This window comes from Mus musculus, chromosome 4 (assembly GCF_000001635.26).
Source record: "Mus musculus strain C57BL/6J chromosome 4, GRCm38.p6 C57BL/6J".
Lineage (NCBI taxonomy): Eukaryota > Metazoa > Chordata > Mammalia > Rodentia > Muridae > Mus > Mus musculus.
Genome location: NC_000070.6, coordinates 124,953,223 through 124,966,754, shown reverse-complemented (window position 1 = coordinate 124,966,754; position 13,532 = coordinate 124,953,223). Strand labels below are relative to the sequence as shown.

Genomic DNA, 13,532 nt, shown 5'->3' with positions numbered 1-13,532 from the left:
AACAACCAGAGCCACATAGTAAGACCCTGTTTCAAAAACAAACTGCTAAATTAATGGAATCAGGTGGTCTGGAACTGCACAGCTAAGACCTGGGTACTAGTACTGTGTTAAGATGCGTATTACCCATGGCCTCAGAGCAATGTGGGAGGTAGCAGATTTCTCTTTTGACCTCTCTTCTTCCTCCTCCTCTTCTTCTTCCTCTCCTTCTTCTTCCTCTTCTTCCTCTCGCTCCTCTTCTTCCTCTTCCTCTTTCTCTTCCTCCTCCTTCTCTCCTTCTTCTCTTCCCCCTCTTTCTCTTACTCTCTCTCTCACTCACTCTCTCCCACACCCCTGTTTCTTGAGACAGACACTGTAACCCAAGCAGGGCTGGAACTCAAGGTAATCCTCCTGCCTCTACATCTCAAGTGCTGAGATTACAGGAATAAGCTGCTATCTGCACTTTAAAGATAAGAAACTAGAGAACAGAGATGTCCACAGAAGTGATCTCTCATGGCTTGTTGGCATGATTTTGTTGTTTGTCTTTCCCTATTGGGTTGTCAAGAATTGATCCACAAAAGTGAGGTGATGACCAAGGAAGAGGAGAGCTGGGCCCTGGAAATAGTCATTCCATGAGACATACATCCTGATACCTTGTCACAGGCATCCCCAGGGACTCCAAGTTCTCTTGCACATCACATTCCCTGCCTGTGTCTGCCTGACTCTCGTGTATCTAACATGGAGGTGGTTTGCCTCCATAAACAAAGCCAAGTCTTTAGCACCCAGCAGTGTTAGTCCAATGTTAGCAACAAGAGTGCTTCACAGTGGTACTACAAAAGAAGGTGCAGTGATTCTATGCTGTAGGTAGCTGTTACTACTTCGATGATGCAGCCATACTCCTTACCAGGTACTGCGTTCAAGGCAGCCACAGGATTTAAAGCCCCACATACTCCGAGGCATACCCTCTGTTTCTTCCATGTCTCCATATCTGCCTCCTCTGCCCCCTTCTTCCCAGCTCCTTCTGTCTTTCTTTGTATCCTTGCCTGCCTCTCTCTCCTTTGGTCTCTCTCCCTGTGTCTCTGTCTCTCTCATTTATTTTTAATAACCACAATAATGAGAAAAGCTCCTTCCAGACCCTCCTGGGGAGGGAGACAAAAGGAGGGGAGCTCAGGGACAAGGGGGAGGGATAACCTCCCCTCTAGCTCCTGAGAAATTTAATAAAGGGCCTGAGAAAGTCCTGGGCTACAAGGCAGGCCAGTACCCTGGGAAAGGGGGCGGCTCCCTCCCCCACCACAGACAGGGCTCTGTGTGGGCCTAAGGTCAGGGGAGGGAATGTCTCGGTGTTGGGCCCCCCTTCTCCAGCTCCCAGCCTTTATCTCTCCCCTCCCTGCTGGTGGGAGCAGTTCTCCTGGCTAATCCGCCCCTGAATATGGGCCCTGCAGACTCCTCCCCTTACCCAGACCTGAGGCTTTCCCAGGAGATCCGAGAGAATCAATCACAGGACGGCAGCCTCTGGACTCACAAGAGGTCAGGCAGCACTGCCCCCTGCCTAGCTATATCCAAGCCAGTCTTCCAGGAGGCCATCCGCGGAGGAGGCTAGGCCTCCGACCACCCCCATCCTGACCCTCAAAGCACCTGTTGCTGAGGTGTTCTGTTGGTCCCTGTCAGAGAGAACCCCAGAGCATACACAGAGTCTTAGCATTGTTCACACTGGCCCTTGAGATAAAGGCATTGGCAAGATGGAGGGCAGGTTCCACTGCATCTCTCTCTCTCTCCCTCCCTCTCTCTCTCTCTCCCTCCCTCCCTCCCTCCCTCCCTCCCTCCCTCCCTCCCTCCCTCCCTCCCTCTCTCCTTCTCTCATGTTTGATTGATTGATTGATTGATTGAGACAGTGTCTTTCTTTGTAGCCCTGGCTGACCTGGAACTTGCTCTATAGACCAGGCCTCAAACTCTGCCTGCCTCTGCCTCCTGAGTCTGGGATTAATGGGATTAAGGGCATGCACCAGCACAAACTGGCTGTGCAGCATCTCTTGAGAGTCTCCAGTCTCAGTCCCCAAAGGTGGCTCACTCAGAGAGCGAGAGGCAAGTCAGAGCAGAAGACTATCCTGGGTCAACGCCCTTGTATGACTTTTGGGAGAACCAAGAAGAGGGGAGCCAGTCGCTAGTAATAGGTGAGAGATGAGGGCTTTTCCGGGGCCACGGCAAGGAGGTCCAGCTGCTCGTCAACTGATATGAACCTGAAGCAGAAGCATCAGGCTGGGAAAGATGCTTCCAACTCCTCACACCAAACCTGAAGCCAAGTCTACCTACTGCCCAGGTAGTTAAGATCATTTCCCAACCCAGGAACGTGCTCTTGGCTCCTGTCTGCCTGGGGAGGCTGTGGGCCCCAAGACTGTTTGGGTACAGTCATCCATTACTCTCAGCTGTCTAGAATCTCTACTCTGCCAGAACCCACGGTTTTCTTACCCAATGAGGAGGAAAAGGAAGGATTGGGGAGCTGTGTCCAGGACAAAGCATGCACAGCCATGCTCTTAGGCCCTTGGTGCTCAGTTCCCGGGATTAAGAGGGGGTAATTGTAACAAGTTATTGTTTGCAGAGTTTACAAAGTGCCACATTCCGTGTCAATCTATTGCCTGCTAAGGCCTTAGAGCAACACTTTTAAAGGTAGGAAACCTAGGGGCTGGAGAGATGGCTCAGCGGTTAAGAGCACTGACTGCTCTTCCAGAGGTCAAGTTCAATTCCCAGCAACCACATGGTGGCTCACAACCATCTGTAATGGGGTCTGATGCCCTCTTCTGGTTTGTCTGAATAGAGCAATGGTGGTGTACTCATATGCATAAAATAAATAAATCAATCTTTAAAAGAAGAAGAAGAAGATAGGAACCCTAGAGGTAGAGAAGTTAGACCACCTGTCTGGGCTTGCACAGCCAGTCTATAGATAGCGGTATTGGATAGAGTAACTCAGGAAGAAGCTCACAGATAAGATAAATGAAGGCAAGTCTTAGGGAGAGGGCAGGAAGAAAAATGGGAGCCAGGGACCAAGGCCTTCACTGATCGCCTGAGATAGGATTTATCTCTCCTTCAGCAGAAATGGGAAAGCAGAGAGTGACCTCGCAGGCAGGCTGATTGACCCTAGCACTGCCCAGCCTCTGCTCAGAGTAACAGAGAGGCCTCCCTACCTGCCCATCCAAGTCACTGCTGCCCACTGGGCAGTTGGAAATGCACCCCCCCCACACACACACACACAACTGGACCAACCCTTTCTTGGGTAGCCTTTGTCTAGTGCTACAGGCAGAAGAAGAAAGAGGGGACCAAACAGTGGGATAGAGAGAGAGAAAAAAAAAAAAACAGCTTCCCAGCTCCCTACTGGATTCTGCTGGATGCCAGGGCCTGCACTGGGTATCAGACTACTCTGTGGCCAGGCAACACATCACCTTGAAGAGCCCCTGGGCTGGCATCTAGAATCTTGTTAGACAGCAGTGACTATGCAGAGAGGAAGGCACTGTTACTAGAGAGGAGGCAGCACTTCCTGCTGTAGAACAGCACAGTAGGGGAGGGCCTAGCTCCATCCTTTTCTACATTTCAGGATAGATGGATACAGAGACCAGCAAAATGAGCCCCCACCCCTCCTCACCCCACTGGCAAAATACTTTGTGCATTTAAGACCCTTTCTTGTTCCCATAGATTATTTTAATCTTCTAAATGATAAAGTCCTTTTGTATTTATTTTTATTATAAAAGCATTTGAGCCTTGGAATGGCAAAGAACTTTAGCTGAGGGCACAGCCAGGCAGGGGCAGCATAAAGAAGCCACGCCCCTTGTACAGCATGTGGAGCCTCCTGGATCCTCTTATAGTTGGCAAATGTTGGGGCCTGAGCTGGTTCTGAGCCCACCTCCCACCAATGGGCAGCCACTCTTACCTTGAGCGCAGCCCAGCCCCGTGGCGGGCAGGGCAGGAGGAAGGTCTTCGGAACACGTGTTTCCACTTGCATTGGAGGGGCGCTCTAATAGCAGAGAAGAAACCTGTGAAGCTGCTAATGGGATAATGGAGAACGTATTTATTTATTTTTCAAAGGCGGCCTGTGAGGATCTGGGGGAGGCGGGAGGTCAGCTTGCTGTTAACAGGGATTAAGAACCACTGAGGAATGAGGGGGGCTTCCGGAGCAGAGGCTGGAGCCTGGCTGGCCTGGTCTGCAACCCCCCCACTTCTGCTCCCCCATGGAGAAAGCAAGGTTGGACTTGATTTGAGTCACCTCAAGTAACTCAAGTAAGGGGTTTTCTCCTGGGAGTATCCCTCCACACCTGCCTCTAGCTCTCTGAACCCCAAAATGTCGGTTCCCTTTAGACAACCTCCCTCCTAGGGCAACGTATGCATCCAAACACACCATTCCTAGGGAGCTTATTCCGTGAGATGTGACTTGTTCCTGAGCAAGGTGTCCTGGGGCTGCCCATTGGAATCTCTGTTACCAAACATATCTGTCTCCAGCTCTCCATCTAGGTGACAGCAATGCTCATGGATCCCCCAGTTTAAGACCACTTGGGAACCCTTGTTGATCAATGGCAAGAAGTCCCTTAGAGGTCATTCCCTTCCAGGCTCTGGGTACGTGTGTGCATGTGTGTGTGTATGTGTTTGCATGTATTTATGTGTACATGTCTGTGCATGTGTGTATATGTGTGCATGTGTGTATGCATATGTGTCTGTGTGTGTGCATGTGTGTACACATGCATGTATGTCTGTGTGTGTGTGCATGTTTGTGTGTGTATGTATGGGTTGCTCAGAGGCATGGGGGGGGCAGAACAGGTGGGACCCCAGATCCATCCCTCCATCCAGAGAAGCTCTGCCATTTTTTGATTTACATATTGACCTTCTCTCCAAAATACAAGGCATAAAATAAGTAATAAATAAATAAATAAATAAATAATGACGATCAATAGTGAGGGCTGGGGATGGAGCTCCGTCAAAGAGTGCGTGCCTAGCAGGAGGCACTGGGGTTGATTCCCCAGCACCACGTAAACAGAACATGATGGCACACGCTTATAATCCCAGTACTCAGGAGGTGGAGGCAGGCATATCTCCCTTCCTCCATGAAGGCGACCTAACTCAGGATTCAGAGGGGACTTTCTCACTGTCTGATGAAGCTAGACTTGGACTTCAGTCTTCTCTCATCTGCCAGAGCAACCAAAGATGCCAGAATGGCTCTCTCAGGGGTCAGGGTGTGAGAAGAAGGGTTGGGCTGGTGTCCTCTCCTCATTCAGGAAGTGTTTTATCTTTCTGGGACCAGTATGAGATTTACAAGGAAGAGGCAAGTGGTACTAACTAGATTGGGGTAGAGGAGTGGGAATGGCAGTAGCCCATCTGCAATGGGTCTGCCTTTGACTATCCTGACACAGTCCTGCTTTCTGCTCTGCCCAGGGCCAGACCTGGCCCACATTTCAGGATCACATCAATCAAGCTGGCCAGTGTGTCTCCTCTCAAACCCAGGAAGGTGACAATTTGATGGCCCCCCACCCTGACTGTTTCTATGATGCCCGGCAGATATCCCAGGATTCTGGATGGCTTGCACCTGCACCTGGCAGCTGCCATGCTCGGGAGGCCTGGCTGCCTGGCTGGAGAACTCAATGATTTGGGTCAGATGTAGGTCTGCCTTGCCAAGTCGGGCTCACCACAATGACATTCCATTTCCTGAGGAACATAAGCCTGACATTCATTGGTTCCGTTTCCACTTCGCCATCTGTACTCCCCTGTTCTGGTCCCTTGCATGGTCAGAGCCAGCTATCCTCCAGTGCACTCGCGCACACACGCGCGCACGCACCTCTTCTTCCATTGTCTGAGCCATTGGTCAGAAAGTTCTTCCCCACAGGAGTGAGGTCCTGGTAAGTTAGGCACTCCCTAGTAAGAGCTGGCCACAGGCCCAAAGTCTATGTTTGAGACATATTTACAGGGCTTCTATTTTGTGCCCTGTGTCCTGTAGGTTCTGTGGAGGGCAGGGAGCCATCTACACCCAGTACCTGTCCATTTTCAGTCATGAAAAAAAAAAAAAAGCCCCCAAACCTCAACCTCATGGCTGTAAGAAGAAACCTATCAGGCCACCTGAGCCAGACCAGAGGGGAGTTCTTGAAGATTTCCTGGAGGAAGAGACTTCTTGAAGTGAAAGGTCCTATCAGCTGACCTTGGAAAGAGCAAGGAAGATGATGATCAGGAGAAGATCTGAACACGGAGGTTCTAGTTAGAGGTCATCACAGGTTCTGTGTCTTATTAGATACATCTGTAAGCTCAGCTAGGCAGTATCAACAAGCCTCCACTGGCATCTGTTTTTGAGACAGGGTCTCTCTACTATGTAGCTCTGGCTATCCTGGAACTTGCTATGTAGACCAGAATGCCTTAGAACTAATTCATGGGGATCCATCTGCCTCTGCCTTCCAAGTGCTAGAGGATTAAAGGCAGACACCACCATGCCTAGACATTGGAAATTCTTATAACAAAAAGGGTAAGCCGGGTAGGCCTGGGAGCACATGCCTCTCGTCCCAGCCGCTCCTGTGGCTACCGCAGGAAGATGGCAAGTTCAAGGCCAGCCTGAGTAACTTAGTTAGACCTTGTCTCAATTTTTAAAATCTTTTTAATTGACTGTGTCTAATGCTTTGTAGTAGAGCAATTGCCTAGCATGCTAAAGGCCTGCATTTCAATTCCCAGCAACACACACACACACACAACACACACACACACACACACACACACACACACTGATGGGCCAATGAACAGAAAAATTAAGTCAGCAGGTCAAGTCACATGAATGACTATGGTCCTAATTGGTATCCCTAACTGTGCTACATTTTTAGCCTACTGCCCAGCAACAGTAGGACCTCTGCATTTTGTTGTATGAACAGAGAAAAGCAGGATGCTTTCTGCTAACAAGTGTTAGCTCCACCGCACGGAGGCCAGTGCTCCTGCAACATGTCACATAGTGTCCCCAATGGTCACACGAGATGGGTACGGCCCTGATCTCATTCTCAGAGATAGAAATTGGAATACAGAGAGGCTGCATTCCTCCCCCAAGGGTGCACAGCCTCTCTGCGGGGGTGGGTGGGAAGGAGCACCTCTGTGTCCCTGTGGGGGCCTTCTGTGGGGTGTCAGGCACATTTGGGGTCTTTCTTCCATACAAACAACAGAAGCAGAAGCAGGAACCACACATCTCTCAAAAGTGAGAAGATCTACCATTCAGAGCAAAGGCACTTGCCTGGCCTAGAAGCTGGCCCCCTGCACTTTATCTGTTAATATTGTGCACTCTCTCCCACACTGCATCAGTTTCCTGAAACATTTCCCGAGCTGCACCCCCCCACCAGCCCCCTGCACCCCCCCCACCCCCCACCCCCGGCAAGCTTCGGGAAGGAAGCAGTTCCAGAAGAAGAGCTGGCCCAGTGACTAGGCAGCAGAATTTATGTCCTGTCCAGGGCGGACAGTTTGGCTGCTGTTACGAAAGGCTGAGCAGGGTGCAAGCATGGAACTTATTCCCTGTAAATGACTTCAAATGTCAGGCAGCACAGCCCAGAATTTTTTTGCGCACGCACCCAGCTGCTGGAGGCCAGGCCTTCGTAGTGAGCATGCCTGCTGACCTCATGGCTACTCCAAATGCCATCAGAGCTCGCTAGGAGACAGAAGGTTCCAGTGAAGAGCTAGAGCAACATGCTTTACAGGGGACACAGGGGCCCCTCCCGCCCGAGAGATGGCACAAGGACAGAGGGTGTTGTTCTGATCTGAATAAGATCCACTCCAGTGCAGATGGAGCAAGAAATTACCTGCAGATGTGACTAGGCATCACCACTGTGACTTGCAGGGGCTGTCACGAAGGCTGGGGAGCTAGGGGCCTCTTAGAGAAGGCTTCATTCCACACAGCAATCCACATAAGCATCCAGGCAACGTAGACTTATGCCTGGGCCTAAGGGTGATTAGGCCTGGCTTGCCCATAGAGTCAACTGGTGAATTAGTCTGCAGGGGATCTGCTTTGTGGCCTCAGGAAGGGCTTTTCTGCAAGGATACCCAGGAAGGAAGTTGTCAGTGATCCTCTGGGCACATGCCACATGGGGGGCCAAGTCCTCTAGGAGTGCAGTAGAGCCTTCCTTTCTGGGTACATTGTAAGCTGTGTAAAACGAGACAGTATGCTCTCTAAAGTAGAAAGCTAAAGCAGTGGGTTACACACTGCAAATAAGGGACCAAGCTGGAGAGATGGCTTAGTGGTGAAGAGCACTGGCTGCTCTTCCAGAGGACCTGGGTTCAATTCCCAGCACCCACATGGCAGTAACTGCAGTTCTAGGGGATCGGACAGTCTCTTCTGGCCTCTGTAAGCTCCAGGCAAGAAAGTGGTACATACATGTATAATGCAGGCAAAAAAAGGTTTTTAAAGGGACTCTTGTGGATGGAGATGGAGGGATACATGCTAGATGGATGGATGGGTCGATGGGCAGATTTATTCATTTACTCAATAAATTAATGTCCAATCTAGTATCTAAAGGGCTCCAAACTCTGTTTCTGGCACAGATACATAGATCTCTTCTATGGACACATAGACACACAGATCCTGTCCTGAAGAAGTATACACCATGGAAAGGTGACACCACAGGTTGTTATCCTGGAGCACACAGTGGAAGGGGAGACAGAGGAGGACAATGACTTGTCTTAAGTGGTCAAGAAAGACTTCGTGGAGAAGTTGATAAAGAAGCTACCCCGTGAAAGGGACCAGAAGGCCAAGGGAGTGTTTCAGCCTGTACAGTGCTTACCTTGAAGGCATGAAGACCTAAGGCTCTGGACATGGTGGTAGAGGTAGACACTCGGCATGGGAGAAACAAAGACAGGCAGATCTTGGGGGCTTGGGTCCAGCCAGCCTAACTCATTTGGTGGGCTCCAGATCAGTGGTAAATCCTGTCTCAAAAAACCAAAGTGGATGATATCCCAAGAAATGGATCCCAAAGTTGACCTCTTGCTTCCACACACATGTTCACACCCACGTACATATGTATACCCCCTCCAGCACACATACAGATGCATCACACATACACTAACCATCCTCTGGCTCCTCTGGACATCCCTTCAGACATCCTGGCAGATATACCCTGAGACAAAGGTGTAGGGACAGTGGAGAGAATTCTGTGCCTGTTTAGAGAGGACCTGAGTTGCGTTAGGAGCTGAAGGGAAAGTGGTGGGCCCAGGAGGGGTCTGGAACAACATGCCAAGGACTTTTTGCAGGCCCTGGGACCTTAGGGAGGCTGCAGAGATAAGAACACTGTTGGACTTTTGGAGTAGAGCCATCTTCTTGGCCAAGAGCAAGTTGGAAAGATAGAGACTGGAGCCAGAGGCCAGCAGCTGCCAGATAGCAAGTGCAGAATAAAAGGACACACTGGAGAGGTTGGAAGTACTGTCCTCTAAGAGACTAGTGCGCCTTGGGGATGCCATTGCAGGAGAGCAGGCAGCATCAGAGACAATAAGCTTGGGTGGACCAGTGTGAAAGAGGCAGCCTGTGTGGGTGAAGAAGGGGGCATAAAGATGACCATCTGGTGCTCAGTCAAAGCTTGGTTCTGGTTGCCTTAAAAAATTTCCAGGGGGCCGGGCCTGGTAGCACACGCTTTTAATCCCAGCACTCAGGAGGCAGAGGCAGGCAGATTTCTGAGTTCGAGGCCAGCCTGGTCTACAAAGTGAGTTCCAGGACAGCCAGGGCTATACAGAGAAACCCTGTCTCAAAAAACAAAAACAAACAAAAAATTTCCAGGGGTCCTTTCTCAGCATCTGCTTCCCTACATGAAGGTGGATGCACAACCCCTCCCACTCTTCTTTCTGTATCCACCCACAGTGAAGAAGACAGCCAAGAACACTGGGGATGGAAGGGAGAGCTCTTGAGGGGAAACACTGTTGAAACTGGTGAATTTTGGTGTTTCCTGGATTCATTATGGAGAGAGGATAGAAGAGTCCCAAGCCTAGGCTTCCTGATGGGCCCCCTGTGGTCCTACTGGCTTTTCTGTTTCTTGTTGGCATTCAAGCCATCATGCCATCCTGGTCCCTCTGGGCACATGGCTCTGCCTCTAGCCTGCCGTCCCCTGAATTTGCTGTAGCTGTGTCTGCCCTGCCTTCCCCTCTTGCTGAGCCAAGCTTGCCACCTGTGCTACCAACCATCGGTTCTCATATGTGACCTCTCCGGCGCCTCTGCCTCCAGAACATTCCTGACTTCTCCATCCTGAACTGCAACCTGCATCTGCTTCCCCATCACAATGGCCGTCTACACTATCACCTTCGCTTCATCTCCATTTACCCTCAGCGCTCCTCCAATCCAGACCCTCACGCCCATCCTGAACCCTTCTCCTTCCCTGGATCCCCATTGCCTTCTGCTTCAAGACCCTCTTCCTGACTTTGGACCTCATCAGAAAGGTCAGGCACTCCCATCGAGCTTCACGGCTGGCTTTCTAGCTGCACAATCTCTCTCCAAGTTTGTTCTCACTCTAGCCTGACTCCCCTTGTGCGCTCCAGACTCATGCATTCAGCAGCCAGCTGGACGTCCTCCACCTGGGACATGGTCCTGACTCAGACTCACTCCATCCCCTCCTACCTACCCTAAAGCTCGTTGTCGTCCGGGTCTCTGACCTTGACCGTCAATTCAGAGCCACCCTGCACCCTACCCACACTGCATCCACTGCATGCATCACTGGGTCAGCTTCATGGATTCTCTACCATCCTCATCCTAGTTTGCCTCATCCCATAGGATGCCCAGCTATGAGCTCAGTCTCTTTTTCCCTCTTCTCCCCTCCCTAAGTGATTTTATTCCATGACTACTCTTGTATGCTTTTGTTATGGTTTGAGATAGTCTTCCTATGTAGCCCAGGTTAACCTGAAACTCTGGATCCTCCTGTCTCAGACTCTCTAGTGCTGATTAAAGACATGTGCCACCCATGACCAGCTGCTCTGTTGTTGTTATTATTATTATTGTTGTTGTTGTTGTTGTTGTTGTTTTAATGTGCGTCTGTGTGCATGCTCGTTGGAATTGGTTCTTGCCTTCCACCTCACTGAAGCAAGTTCTCTCTTGTTTCTGCCATGTTCCCTACTCGTGGATAGTTGGCTCACAAGTTTCTAGGCATTTTTTTTGGTCTCTACCTCCAATAGTCACACTGGGATTACAGATGAGATCCACTTGCATCCAGATTTTTGTGGGTTCCAAGGAAACAAACTCAGTTTATCAAGCTGGCCTAGTCATCTCTTCTGCATGCTAAGCCATCTCTCCAGCCCACTTCTGTGTTCCTTTTTTGAAAGGTTACTTTATGTGCATGAGTTTTTTGCCTATGTCTGTGCACCTCCTGGTGCCCATGGAAGTCAGAAGAGGCTGTCAGATCCTCTGGAACTGCACTTATGGATGGTTGTGAACCACCATGTGGGTGCTGGGAACTGAACTTTGGTCCTCTGTAAGAGCTTCAAACTCTCTTACGCACTGAGCCATCTTTCCAGATCCTACTTGTGTGTTCTTTATCAAATGTATGACCCTCTGAAATTGGCTCACCCCAACACCTACCCCTTGCTTATTTTAGCTCTCCTCACTGGAGCACAGGCTATCCCTGTGCTGGACGTGGCCCTGCCTCCGTACACCTCTACACCTACTGTCTGCCTCTCCTCTGACCCATTGCCTCCATGCTCTCTTCTCCCCTCTGGATTAAGCTGATGGGAGAACCTTCTAGAAGGCCCCCTCTCAGAGAGGCTCTTTTCAACCTTGACTCCATTGCACTCTGAAAAGCCGAATGTCCCAGAGCATTAGTGTGTGTTCCTGTGGAAATCTCCATTACTGTTTACCAAAGTTTTGTAAAATACACAAGGGCATATCCCACAATGATGTCATCACATACCACAAGACATCGGAAAACTCTCGTACACTCTTGAAACAATGAGAATGGAAAAGGCAAGCGGGGCCGCAGCATTACCAGAAGTTTCCCTTCACAGGTCCCCGGACGGCATCTTGAGCCCAGGCAACACTTGGATACCTCTGCTCCAGACAGCTCTGCACGTCCTGGACACACACTTCATCCAGGTCCCCGTAAAAATGGCAGCCCTCAATCGGAATGGAAGGCTTCTCGCTCCTTCTATGCCCTCCCCAAATCAATCTATTCCATTACTACTTCCATGTTCTCTGTGTGTGTGTGTGTCTGTCTGTCTGTCTCCTCCTCCTCCTCCTCTTCTTCCTCTTCTTCCTTCTTCTTTTCTTCTTCCTTCTTTCTTCTTTTCTTTTTCATTTTCTTCCTTTTCTTCCTCCTCCTCTTCTTCTTCTTCTTCTTCTTCTTCTTCTTCTTCCTCCTCCTCCTCCTCCTCCTCCTCCTCTTCCTCCTCCTCCTCTTCCTCTTCTTCTTCTTCTTCTTCTTCTTCTTCTTCTTCTTCTTCTTCTTCTTCTTCTTCTTCTTTTTCTTCTTCTTCCTTCTCCTCCTCCTCCTCCTTATTCTTCTCCTTCTTCGCCCAGGCTGGTGTCTAAGGGACAATGACCTTGAACCGCTGATCCTCTGCCTCAGCTCCCGAGTGTCAGGATTCCAGGTATGTGCCAACACATCCAGCCCCTTCCCTGGTTTGTATCTCACTTACTACCCTATGACTTTCTTAAATTGATTTTGTTTCTCTCCACTGCAACACAAGCTCCCTAAGGCAAGAACTCAGACTCAGACCCGGGTCTGTATTCCGTGATTGATGCAGCAGATGCTTGGAAAGAATGGTTAGTGGGTGTGTTCCATTAAGGCAGCTCTCCTCCACCATCGCTGCATTTTCAACTCACGGGAGGGCAGGGTTGAATTCCTGTCTCCTGCACCACAGTCTTTAAGGTGAACTTGAGTCTCCACGGTGTCCATTTTACAAAATCTCCCAAATGAGTCCAATGTGCAGCCAAGAACCAAAACCACCGGTCAGGGTTGTTCCATTCTTACTGATGGAGAGACTGTTTATGTTGTACTGGGCCAGAGTTCCACAGGATACAGATGGTGACTTTGCCAAGTTTGGCCTGCCTCCTTCTGGACAAGCCAGCAAGCTGGAAGGCAGCTGTACACAGGAAGCTGTCAGGCCGTCCTGGGTGGGAACACCCGGCCTGAGTGCCAGGCACAGCTCAGAGGTCAGAGCTGGCAGCTTGATGGTTCCCATCAGCAGTTCATTAGCAGGGCTTGCTGCCCTGGGGACACTTCTCTGTGCTATGATGCTCAATTCAGGTGCCTTGGTGAGTACTGAAGAATTACTGATCCCAGTGTGCAGAGAGAAACTCTAGGATATCCCCAGGTTGCCCTGGGCAGAGAGAGGCAGCTCACACCACCAGCCTCTCCTCTAATGTGTAGCCAGAAAATGACATGCCTATGATCTTTCTTGGGCTGTGCTTCCTAAATGAGCTGTTCCCAGGAGCTCTTGCATACTTCAGGGATCTTCAGGCTAGGTTGGGGTCTGAGAAGACCAGAACAAGCCACCGTCCAGCTCATAGCTACTTCTGGGGCTGGGCGCCACCTAACAGAGGCTGTTAGCTCTGAGAAAGGAAATGGGCCGGACACTTACCACATCCCAGTGGTTCT

At 50.3% G+C, this 13,532-nt stretch overlaps 1 long non-coding RNA gene across 1 annotated transcript in view; it reads left to right on the top strand.

The window, feature by feature from the left end:
• The window catches only part of Gm12930, a 31,350-nt gene extending 20,453 nt beyond the window's left edge, over positions 1-10,897 (top strand). The window contains exons 2-3 of the long non-coding RNA XR_003955275.1: positions 4,462-4,575; positions 8,509-10,897. This is a non-coding gene — a long non-coding RNA (predicted gene 12930). The remainder of the gene's footprint in view (positions 1-4,461; positions 4,576-8,508) is intronic.
• The last annotated feature ends 2,635 nt before the right edge of the window (positions 10,898-13,532 follow it).